Below are 13,365 nucleotides of genomic sequence, written 5' to 3'. Positions count from 1 at the left end.
TCTTTTTTTTCTGTTTTTATGTAAAAATATGTGAGATAATTCAATTCAGTTGCTATATCTTTTTTCAAACCACTAATGGCGGTGCAAAAAAGTAGATTAGAATTGGAACGGGAGATAGCCGTACTCATTCATTGACAAAAGTATTCGCACCAAATACATTTTTACATTGTAAACGTGTAATTTTTAAAAATACTTTTGTTCAGCATAAAGTTGGCTGTTTATTTTGATTTATTATTCAGTCAACGCATTATCATAAGAAGTTTATTGTATCTTATTTCTGAGAAACTGGCGAGCGACAGAGACAAAATCCAGATAGAGGCTGGCCACTTTTCCGGAAGCAGCAGTATATTGAGGTAACGTGAAATATGCTGAGCTCAATCAAAAATTTGTTGAATTTACTCGTGAAATCTTTTCTTGACTTGAGAGCATGATCAAGACGAACATATTTCACGGTGATCAAGACGAAACGCCAATTATCGGTGCTCACAGAAAACTGAAAAACTTCTATCTGTGTTTCTTTGGAAGTACGCAGTTTAGTTTAGTTGAAATTAAATCTGTTGAATATTTGATTATTATGCGTCGATTGATATAAGAATTTAAACCAACAGCCAAATTTGACTTTTAAAACAGGATTTACAAATTAAAAATAAAAATGACATTTTGTCCCTTAGATTTTGCGAATGAGGCAGAGGGTTCCGCTCATTTTCCGCTCTTCGGAACGCAGGAAGAGGGGCGATAAGTGAAATTTTATCCAAAATGAACACAATTTGACAGGTGCATAGGACATGAGCTGAATTTGCTGAAAAATACAAAAATTAAGCGAAAAAAATTGTAAGAGTTAAACGAAATGTGTGGGGAAAATACGAGAAATGAGAGGAAATTAGTAGAAAGTTAGAAAGTTAATAGAAAATTGGCGCAACGAGCAAAATTTTGAGAAAATTAGCGGAATGAATGCAAAAAGTTAAGATAATGAACGGAACGAAGAATTAGTAAATTCTGGACTTTTCAAAATTATAATGTCAAAGCGATATATTGAAGAACACTGGGATTGAAATCACGGGATCAGTGATAAAAAATACTGTTTTCATATAGACCAAATATCGATGTAATTTCTCGTCAATAATCAAGTTAAAATTTCTGAAAATGTTGGGTGCTAACTTTCCCTTGACGTTCAGTATAAGTAACAAATTATTTAAGTAAAAATTTTGTTCCAGTATAGTCGTCAATCTCTGATTTCAAAAAAGTGGATCAACGCTATGTTTCCGTCTTTTCCCCAAATTCTCCTCCGCTGAACAAACTATGGCAGAGAAATTGACTTGAAAATAAACAAGGTAGGTGAACAAAATTTTAAAAGCGTGAATGAAAAAAAAACTATGCGGAAGAGTTCTCAAAAATAGCATCAGTTGGTTGCGTGAAGTAATAGGCGAAAATTCATCTAACGTGATTGAACGTGTGCGTGTATAAAGTGGAAAGATTAAAATGAAAATAAGAGTCAATGTTGCAAAATGGAGGCAGGAAAGTGCTGAACAGAATTTAAAAAACAGGATGTAATGACGCACTACGGATACACAGCAAATGGGACTGTCAAATTCATTAAACAAAATGTCCGCAAACAATTTTTGTCTCACGACAAAAGTTGACGCTTTCGTAACATAATTTCAAATTAATTCCGCTCAGACGAAATTACAGAACATTATCTGAAATATTTTGAAGCTGCTTGCAAAAAGTACTGCCCCCCCCCCCCCCCCATATGATCTAAAAAAGAAAATTAAATTTTTTCGGATGAAAAAATGGAGCAAAATGGAAAGGAGACAAACACAGATTCCAGTTTTTCAAAAATGAAAAAAAAGTAAAAGTCGCCCAAAAAAAACTTGATCAGATGCAGATGTGCGTTTAAAAAGTCGGATCTATTCTGTTCTCCCCCCCCCCCCCCCCCAGTATTTTTATGCCCCCCTGTATTCTTTCTGCCCCCCAGTTACAAATTATGTGTTGTTATATAGCACGTTACTATGTAAAAATATGCACGTGCGCCTGGGGGGTCATAAAACATACATTCCCAATAAACTTGGGGGCAAAACAGATTAGATCCAAATAATAATTACCAGAAGTTGATGCATAGAAAAAGCTGTTCAGCTTCTGAAGATTTGGTATGTCATCAACATCCTGAGAATAAATGAGAACAAAGAGGTTCATTGTAGAGGAAGCTCTTTGCTCAAAAGAGTCTCATAATTGATGCTCATTCCGAAGGAGGTAATTTGCGACGGCACTGTTCATTCACATTCTTCGTATAAATGTCAACCAAATCTTTCAAAATAAAAGACTGGTTCAAGCTTTGTAATCAACACCTGATAGATTCTCAAATAAAGACAGAAGATGTCTATATCAATTAGGTCAAAATCAATGAGGCTAATTTTTCTATTTAACTAGAATAAGGAAAAGATGAGCTGAGCAAAAATTTTCTTCAAAATATAATCATCAAAATATAATTAACAATAATTTCTCATACAAAAAAAAATAATTTTCTCAAATAATCACCTAATTTTGCCAGACAAAACATTAGATTTTGAATTGAAACCGGGGGTAGAATTCTGAGTCATACGAGGATCATATATGATGTCGGATCCATTCTGTTTTGACCCCCGGTTACAAATTATATGTTGTTATATTGTACGTTACTATGTAAAAATAGCATGTGCGCCTGTGGGGCGTAAAAGATATAAGCCCAGAACTGTCAAAAATGAGACAAAATATCATCAAAAAGGGGAAAAACTCAAAAGTTCATCAAATTCACTGTCATTTAATTCTGAATTCAACAAAAAGGACATCAAAATTGATTTAAAAAAATGGGAAAAAATCACTATTTTTAATGAAAAATCGTGGTGTTAGCTTGGTAAGAACAAATGTTGTTCAACTGAAAACAATAAATTGGTCAATTAATTCACCTTTTAAAAGCCAATTAGACCTCTTATTAAAGAGATTCAGCGCCAAGACTGTAAAATATATCTAAAAAAACCTAGCAAAAAGAAAAAATATTCAGGAAACATGTGATGTAGTCACAGCAATAAAAAACCAATATCTATCAACTGAAAACAATACGTAACTTCTTTCTTTTCAGCATCATTAATAACCCATTGTATCTCTACTTAAAAATCTAACTCATTAGACTACAAAAAGAAACGATACAGATACAGAATACAAAAGAGTTCACATTAATTCTTAGTAAAATACAGTGTCAAAGCGGAAAACCAAAACTTTTTAGCTGGAAAATTTATGCGGGTTCAATTGAGTTTCATTATATAAACAGCAGGACCTGTCGCAAAACACCAGAAAACACCAAAAATTGACAACTATTTTGTGAAAAAAAATAGCTTCAGTCATAATGAGCACATTAGCTGACCAGTGAGATAGTGATACCATTTACAACCCAGTACAACATATATATATATATACATATATATATATATATATATATATATATATATATATATATATATACATATATATATATATATATATATATATATATATATATATACATCCCTGTCAGAGACATGCACGAAAAACCATGAGAAAAACAGCAGTCAAAGTGCCTCTTATGAAAAAAAATCTCTAAAAAAATTCAAATACCACTTGTTCACACCACTTCAATAGAAATTTGAAGAAATTTTACGCTCTGAAACCACTCTCTCACTTTTTCCTAGTCGAGCGAAAACAAAACCATTGTGGCCTCAATGTTATCGAAAAGTGAAATAAGGTACAAACAAAAATAAAATAAGTAGCACCATAATACAATACAATTCAAATCCATTGTGTTGTAAAAAAAAGGCCCAATGAGACCATTAAATGCATTTCTATGATTATTGCGCTTTTTCTCAATAAAAAAGTGCTCTAATCATTCACTAAGAAACTCAAAATATGAAAAACAACGAAAAAAATAAACAAACTCAAAATTAAAGACAAATCCAAATAAAGCAGCTGAAAAATTTACCGTTGACGACTTTGCTGATGATACTACTCACAACTCTCCACCTTAAAAATATTGATCACAATTGAATGAAAAAAATCAATTGATTGCAGAATTGCGCGCCATTAAGCGGGTTGAGGGTAATAAAGTATTCGATTCAAAATTAGCAAACTTTTAAATGGTTTCCATGAAAACGCTATGGTATAGATATTCTTCGATTTCCCTTAAAATTTCATTAAATGGCTAATTTTTGTTAATTAGATGCAAAGCATTTCACACTCTCAACGAAAAAATGAATATTGTAAAATGGAATAGGAAGCAATTTGCTTCTAAGACAAAAAAAGAAGCCAAATAATTACAACGATCACAAATTAAATCAAAATTTTGCTTTAATATCAATTCGGACACATAATTAAAACGATGTACCAAAACTGACCGTTTTAATGCTAATGGAGAAAATGCAAGTTCAAATGGTGGTTGGGAAACAATATACTTTTCTTCTTAAAAGAAAAAGAAAACAAAAGTATCAATAGCCAAAAAAAATCAAAATTAAAAACACTTACAATCAAAGTTCCCTGAAAAACAATTTTTGAGCTCACTCAATTCCAATGTTTGCCTAATCAAAATTTTCTCTAGAAAATTGTTTTTTATTCATATTCGCCATTCTACATTTTTGTAAATAACAAAACGCAAAACAAATTACACTCTTTTTCAACAAAAAACAAACTTTAGAGGTTCAATAAATTCTATTTTATAACTGAAATCGTGAGAAAAAATTGTTTCGGTATCCCAAAAAAATCCAAAAAGGTATTTCTTAAAATTTACGTTTATTTAGCAAAAGTATCATCTGTAAAAAGTGTCAGAGAAAGGGGACAAAAACCATTTTGCAGGCCTCAAGTCAAAAAACAAGCTGAACCATTACAAGGTGTTCTTCTCTTGATCAAATTTGTTTTTAGTTTGCTCAATATTAAAGGTAAGTAAAAGCAAAGAGTTCTGTGTTCAAACTTTAGGCTAGCACCTGATTTAAACAGAAGAAACAAGAGAAAGAGCCATATTTTCTACCATTTGCAATTGCTCGGCGAGCATCTAACAAATCAATTTTTAATATCTTAAAAATCAATGAACAAATTTGAATAAAAAATGCCACTAGAAAAATATTGGGTTAGCATGCTCGTCTAGCAGAACACAGCAAATTGCAATTTTTGCAATCCTCGAATAGACCTGTTAGATTTTTTTCCCAGTGGATTACTTCTCCCTTAATCTTCAATTTTGCGCCAAATACTTCAAAGTTGTTCTTGGTCAAAGTTGTTCTTTAATTTTTATTGGAAACCATTTTTTGGTCAGTAACTTTTTGACTGCATAATTGATTGATCGGATGGAAAAAAAGAAAATTGAATTGATGAAACCTTTCTAATAAAGATTCGTGTTTTCTGAGTTTTAGGAAATGTTGTTAAACGCTGCCTCCACTTTGTAACGAATTGGCAATTATAAAATTTTTTACCTCTCAATGCTTTGTCAGTGTAATTTTTAAAATAAAATACATTTTTGTGCAGATAAAGCTTTTAGGGGCCATTCTGGGTTCATCCAGTTTTGTTTTTGAACTCTTGTTGTTTTAAAGTTAACAATATTTTTCATCTAAAGTTTCCTTTTCTTCTATTTTTCATATACAAGAATATGCAAAAACTCAAAAATTGTAATTTTTGTGACACACGAAGTCTGATGCAATTTTTGATTTCTTGACGAACATTAAATTTTCTGATCCCAACAATTCTCAGTAAAGTTCCTAGAGAATCAATGATTTACTACTCAATGTTTTTTTTAAAAAATTAATCATCGAGTAATCTAAGCATATAATAAGCATGTTAATATAAGCTGTTAGTTTTTACTTTTGTTTTTCGTCCGTGATTACCAAATGAAAATAAATTGATGAACTATCTGTTGACACAAAATTATTATATTGTTGCCAATTAGATTGTAAATGGAAATCAGATGAAGTTTTGTTGGTCTAGACTGTCTCATTCGAGATCTGTTTACTCTAGGACCCCATTAGGGTAATGTCTGGGTTATGTTATCTGAATGTGATTAGTACCATAGTTGATATTTGATTAAGAAGACTCCACGCTACTGACCCGCCTTGTGACACTATAATGACCAAAAACTGCGATTCAGAAATGGTTTAAACGCTTAATGTTGTTTACTTTTGTCGGCTAAGTTTTGTGTCGACAAATTTGTTGGTCTATCAATAAACTGAGCTGCACAAAGACAAACAACGGCTATAAAAAGGCGCGTGTACAAGAAAAAAGTAAGACATAAGGAAAGAAAGAAAGAATTTATTTAGCTAACAGTAGAGCGATATACAAATCAAAGTAACAATTAGAAAGGAGAGCAAAAGAGCATATTTGATCATCTAGTTACTGCCCTTAAGTATCGAAATAAGGAAACTAAAGCTATCATTTGTATTTTTGAAAGTTTCCGGATCTGATCACTTGATTTAGTTTCAGGCAAGACTTAAATTTTTGTTAGAACGGATTGAGAATTCGTTGCGAAGAGCAAGACCCCCCCCCCCTGGTGTAGTTTATGACCTTTTGAGTTTGACCTCTATGACATTCCCAATTGAGTTTACACATTTATAATAGTATCAAATGCAGTTGTGATATCCCAGACCGTAGAGATACGTATTTGAGCCACGAATCCACTTAGAAATTGTAGAGTGGGATTCGAGGTGCGAATCCAAGTTGTTACTAATTTGAGGGATTACCACTTTTAGTTTTGCTTAGCAATTGAGCTACGAATGCAGCTGTATTTTATCTGACGTTGAAATCCTCCTCGAATCCAATGGGATTCTTCTTATTGGAAAACAGAGTAGATTAAGAGCAACTGAATTAAGTGATGAAATTTATGAGAATGAAATATAACAAAAAGTGGGTGATGTGAACAAAACTGAAAAGATGACTTATTAGTCTGCGGTAAACTTAACATATGTGAATTATGACTTTTAGTCAGAAAAGAGTAAACTTAAAGTGAAACTATACTTAAACAACTGAACATGAACTTAATATGGTACAACCGTACCACATATCCTCGGCTCCAATTAAATTTTAAACTGCATTAGTGTAAAATTTATGATACTAATAACATATGTACTGATTAGTATAATTATTAAATTAATGAGAGCAACAACAACCATCAGAAATTTACAGTGGAATTGAGGGACTTATGCTGGTTAAACTACATTACATGTAAGTCTTTGACATTTACGGTTAATCGTAAATACAAAGCACAAATTATTGCACAATAGTGGTGCGAATCCCAAACAGATTGAATGATTACGATTTACTGCTAGGAAACCAAATTAAATTTAACAATTGTAAACTAAACACGTTCACCAATTAATAGGGAACTTTAACAGAAAATCTGCACAATTGTACTGCGAATCCAGATTTACATTGAATAACTGCAAATTGAATAAATTAAAATTGAAATTCAATGAAGTAGTAAGTTTTGAACAATAGTTTACTTAGTTTTTAAATTTGGTTTTCGGCGTCGAAGAAGCTCATGCTAATCTCCCTAGCATAATCATTGTATTCGTAACTCTCCGGAGACCAGGTTCCTACAGGGAGAGGTGCAGGAGGACTCACTACGGGTAGCTCAAATTCTGTTTCAGTTGCAGGAGGCTGTGACGCCTCTTGTTGGAGTATCGTTTCAATAACAGGATTTGCAGTCTTTTGTCTTTTGGATGCAGGGGCAGACTCACCGCTAATGGAACAGACTGAGTTCTCGAAACCAAAATAATCTGGAGCTCGTCGATTTCTTTTGGTTTTCGGTGTAGACAGCGAAGCGGTTGACGAGTAGACCGATGACGCAGCAATAGAGGAAGTATTGGACGTATTTAAATTGGTGGACGACTTGCTTGAGCGATTACTTCCCGGTTGTGGCTTCTTTGGTTTACGCGAAGACATGGCCTTCGATATATTGCTATTGGGTGATGAAAATCCTGAGGCCGCATCAGACTGGGTAGGTCGATGGTGAATTTTGATCTCCCCACGATACTTCTTTTTAAGATCCTTCGTGTGTTGGGCAATTTTTTCTTCCGTGGTTTTCTCATAGGGAAGAGGACGTCTTTGAGCGTATTGCCATAACTCTGTATTACGCTCAACGCGAGTGCCGAATGTGGCAATATCGCTGTTCCTCACACTTTCTTCCGGAACTCCGGGTTCCTTAAAAACTGTTGTCGTGTCAGAAGTTCTGACAACCGTACTGCCCGGGGCCAATGTTTCCCACAGACCACGAAGATCTCTCTTGGATCTCTTGGACACCTTGCGTGCTAGTTTGATTTCCAGCAACTTTTCAGACCGCGGAATGTGGTTATTGAGTTTCGGATGCATGATGAACCGGGATACCGATTTGTTCGTGTCGCCATTATAACGACGTCTTGCATCCACTTGTGCCTTTTGCGTCGCCTCTTCGATTAGTATGTCACTGCGGTCACCAGTCACCCATCCATTTTCGTCGAAGTTTTCCTCCACGGGAACTGTATCTGCGTCTATATAGTGGTGGAGAATGTTTTCATATGATAAATTTGATGACTTTGGTATTGTACTAATATTACTTGATGGTGTGTTTGGCTTTCTTCCAAAATGTGCTTGGAAGGGTGTTACATTTGTTGTCTTTTGTTTGCATATACGCAATTGATATACTATTGACTTTATTGCTTCTTTAATTGTGAATGTGTTATTTCTACTATCTAATTTCATGCAGCTTAAGCGTCGTTTAATAATTTATATCAAACGCTCTACTAATCCAATAGCTCTATGGTCATTAGCAGGTCATAGTGATTCTGTTAATATTATGTTGTTTACAGAAATATTTAACTTTATATCCTATTGAACAACGGGCTTGATCTAACCTAATATTTCGGGGAACACCGTGTATTTGAATGTATTCATCTAAGAATTTAACTATATTAGGTCCGTTAGCTTTATCAAGAACTTCTACAGTAGGATATTTGGAAAAACGGTCAATGCATGCAAGAAAATTAATATCTTGATTCTTTTCATTTGTAATGGGGCCGCCGAAATCAATTTGTATTTCTTCATTAGGTTCTGAACAATTTAATAAAGGCTTCCATTTCGACGCCGGATCAACGGGTTTGAGATTCTTACCAATATCAGTACAATGCTTGCACTGGGCAGGCTTGTTTACAATTTCACGATGCATATACAGCCAAAATGCATATTATCCCAGGGTTATCTTATCCCAGCTGCCAGGGTGCGTGAGATGTAGACTTTCGAGTACGGCGTCTTGAATGGAGTGTGGAATTGCCACACGTTTGTCCAGACATACACAACCGGACCGTACGTGCAAGTCCCTCCAGTAAGTAGGAAAACAAATAGGGGTTCACCTCCTTACACTGTTGCGGGTGATTTTGCAAGATGCAGTCTTGGACTTCTTTAAAGACCGCGTCCCTACTGGTGCGGACTGCCAAGAATCCTTTAGTAAACAACTGCGTTAAGTTGTTTTCGATTACCTCCTCCTTCGACAGTTCCAAGTTGGGAGAGTTTTGGCCGTCATTTGAAGAATGAGTGGAGTTCACGGCGGAGTTGGGGGACGACTGGAACGTGACCCTGCTGTGGGTAGGGGGGTTTGTGGGTTTGACTTCGGGCTGGTCATATTTAACTGAAAGATTGAATGAATGTGTGTTGAGTTTGCTTTAGCTTTAAATTGCGGCTGGATTTGACTTGAGTGTGTGTTTGAATTTGAATTAGAATGGATTTGAGCTGCGTTTGCAGAGTTCTCGAGAAGCAACCGAGTGGTATTACGATTAATGAAAGAAAGCAATTGGAATAGTTTGGTGGGTGAGGATGTGAGGCACGTGTGGAATGTGTGTGATTGACGGTACAAAAGTGCTGTGATTGACAGTTTTGCTGTGTGGTATTTACATAAATTGCTGTAATAGATTCACGAATGCGGGTAATTGTTGCTATCGCAAATTCCTCATCATATTTGTTTGTAACTTTTGCTTCTTGATTTGGTTGGCGGGAAAAATAATCGACAAGCCCCATTTTTGCGCCTGGTATGTGTTCAATGTTAAAATCAAAAAGTAAAAGACGATCTATCCAACGGGTTCAACGACTATTATTAGATTTGTTGGACCGGTGTTCTTTCATAATTGAAAGTGGTGCTCGATGATCTGTAATGATCGTGAATGATTTGCCAAATAAATAGTACTTAAAATATACGACGGACCACACAACCCCTAATAATTCTAATTCGTTAACACTGTAACGTTCCTCGTTTGAGTTGATGAAACGAGACTCGAATGCAACTCTATGCCAACCTGTAGGTGAGCGTTGCTCTAATGCTGCTCCTAATCCCGCTCTAGATGCGTCGCATTCGATCCGCGTTTCCAAGTGTGGGTTATAATGCGTAATTTCCGTTTTATTTGTGACTTTATTTTTTATTGATTGAAAGTGAGTTTCATGTTCATCATTCCAAACAAATTTTGTGTTCTTTCGAAGTAATGGCCGAAGTGGATGGCACAATTGTGATAAGTTAGGTATGAATTTTCTTATATAGTGGACAGAACCTAGGAATGATCGTAATTGTTTTAAGTTGTTGGATGCAGATAGAGATTGCCGCTGTTTCTGATTCAAGTGGTGCGATTCCTGACTGAGTAAATTTATGTCCTAATCATTCAATTTAAGTTTTTGCGAAGTGACATTCAGGTAAATTTATTTTTGTAAACTATTTTTTGTATCTGTAAACTAATTTTAAGTGTTCTTCTTTAGAACCTCGACTAACTACTATTATGTCGTCCAAAAAGCAATGAGTATTTTGAAGCTCAACTAATGTATAATCCATTACTTTTTGCAATGCCGCTGGCATATCACTTAATCCATAGAAACCGGTAATAAAACGATATGTACCAGTTCCATCACCACTAATAATATTAAAGTTGCAATGCCGGGCCGTTTCCCGGTCTGGATTAAGTTGACTGTATGCGTACTTCAAATCCAAGGTAGAAAAATATGCTGTCTCCTGTGAAGCGGTTGTTTTTAAATTTTGTTGAATCGTGTCAATTAAATTATCAATATTCGGCATTTGATATTTATTTTTACGAATAGATTTATTCAAAATTTTGGAGTTTAAAGCCAGTTTAACCGTTTTATCTCTTTTTACTGTGATAACTATTGGGGAAAGGAAGTTTTTATCTGAACAACAGTTTAATTTTATGATGTTTTTTTCCTCAAGTAATTTTTTTGAGTTCTGAATTAACTAGTGGTTGTAAATTAATTGGGAGTAGTTGTCCTTTTTGATGTGTAGGTGTAAATTGTTTGTGAAATGTGAATTTGACTGAGTGTTTCAAAGATTTACCAATTCTTGTGATGAGACCTGAAAAATCAGATACAATCTGTTTCTTGATTAAACATTGGTTTTGATCAATATTTGCGACTTGTTTCAACTCTGTGAGAGAAAAGCCCAGCTTTGAGAAGAGATCTCGTCCAATGATGGGTCTATTACCATCTTCCAATACAGTACATCAACGCCCGTGGCTGTCCAGTTATTACATTTGATTGATGTATAAATCACACCAAAGATCTCGATTATATCATTAGAGAAATTTTCAAGTCATGTATCTCTGGTGACTGTACCCAATAGCTTTCTTTGCATGCTGACATCACCGTGTTTGCGAGACTTTTATTAATAATTGTGCATACGCTTCCTGAATCCACCAATGCTTTTGTCGTAGTATTCCCAACACAAATGTCTAAATTCACCGGTTCCACCTCTCGAGTGTCACTTTTAACTGAAATCGTCGCCACACAATTATCATTATGGTCGTCATAATCCGAATCATAGTTTGCATCGTAGATGCTCTGCTGCTTGAGTAGTCTATCGATAATTTTGACTTGCTCGGCCGCTGCAGTTGAGGTACCCACTGTGGCCGCCTCGGAAACAGAATCATCTTCAATATTTACTCTGGGTTTTGGTTTATAGGGGTGTTTGGGTTTGCGACAGACTTTTGCAAAGTGGTTAACAATACCACAATTTTTACAATTCTTTCCACGGGCAGGGCAATTTTGTCTATGTGAAGCTGACCATCCATAGCCACAGTTTGGACAAATTGTAGGCTTGACGTATTGGTTAGTCGATGGACGTGATCTATTTCATGATCCCTGTACATTATTCACTGTCGAACTGGTAATTTTGTTCGTGGTCGTCTAAGCTGCGGTCCCAGATATTTTCAGCTGATTTTGTATCCCCATTTCAATGTTCATGGCAACTTTTAGTGCCTTCTTCGCTGTTCCTGTCTCCTTTAGCAATTCCCGTTGGATTTCGCCATCTTGCATGTTTGCTATGAAGACATCACTAATGACTGATTCCTCGTGGCTTCCTAAATCGCAATTCAAGGATAGTTTTCAAAGACAACCGTATAACTTTTCCACAGGTTCTCCCTTCAGATGTTTCTTGGTGTGAAAGGTATAACGATCAAGGGTGATGTTTCGTTGTTTAGTGAACACCCTATCTAGACTTTCCCAAAGATCCTTTGTTGATACCCAATCAATCTGGATATTCGGTTCTTGGGAACCAAATATTCGTCTACCCTCCATCCCAAGGCTGAGATACGTTAGGGAGACTGCTTTGTTATCACAATACTTCCAGGGTATTTCACCGCACAATATACCTATGAGTTCTATTTTCTGACAACGATTTAGCCACGAGTTCTTCAATTGCTCGTTTCCGATTTTTCGATCTCTTTCGCTCTGAGATGTGCTGTTTTCAACATTATCCTCGTAAATAGGTTCAGGAGGTAGGATGACCTTGTCTGGGGGATCTTCGAGTAGAATATCGATTGAAATACCCTCTTTTGCCATGATAACCAACTTCAACATGATCTGCCAGCGATCCCATCTCAAGGGTGGTTCTAGTGTTGGTTTCTCCCAAAAGGGTTCGATTCCAAGGAGTGCACGTTCTTTGGTTGCTGACTGCGCCATGCGATATCCCTGACCGTAGAGATAGGTATTTGAGCCACGAATCCACTTAGAAATTGTAGAGTGGGTTTCGAGGTGCGAATCCAAGTTGTTACTAATTTGAGGGATTACTACTTTTAGTTTTGATTAGCAATTGAGCTACAAAATTAGCTGTATTTTATCTGATGTGGAAATCCTCCTCGAATCCAATGGGATTTTTTTATTGGAAAACAGAGTAGATTAAGAGCCACTGAATTAAGTGATGAAATTTATGAGAATGAAATATAATAAAAAGTGGGTGATGTGAGCAAAACTGAAAAGATGACTTATTAGTCGGCGGTAAACTTAACATATGTGAATTATGACTTTTAGGCAGACACGGGCAAACTTAAAGTGAAACTATACTTAAACAACTGAACATGAACTTAA

At 35.4% G+C, this 13,365-nt stretch overlaps 1 protein-coding gene across 4 annotated transcripts in view; it reads right to left on the bottom strand.

The window, feature by feature from the left end:
* Positions 1–5,959, bottom strand: part of LOC142340267 (mpv17-like protein 2) — a 31,538-nt gene extending 25,579 nt beyond the window's left edge. The window contains exon 1 of one of the 4 annotated variants that reach the window (XM_075390836.1): positions 5,851–5,959. The gene's annotated coding sequence lies outside the window, so the exon portion shown is untranslated. Of the gene's footprint in view, positions 1–764; positions 1,577–5,770 lie in introns of those variants that run through there. The other 3 variants (XM_075390835.1, XM_075390832.1, XM_075390834.1) reach the window with 3 other exon arrangements.
* Positions 5,960–13,365: the final 7,406 nt, after the last annotated feature.

The sequence above is a fragment of the Convolutriloba macropyga genome, chromosome 5, assembly GCF_964194025.1.
Source record: "Convolutriloba macropyga chromosome 5, txConMacr16.3, whole genome shotgun sequence".
Classification (NCBI taxonomy): domain Eukaryota; kingdom Metazoa; phylum Xenacoelomorpha; order Acoela; family Convolutidae; genus Convolutriloba; species Convolutriloba macropyga.
Note: the sequence above shows the minus strand (reverse complement) of the source record. Positions and strands in the feature narration are given on the sequence as shown.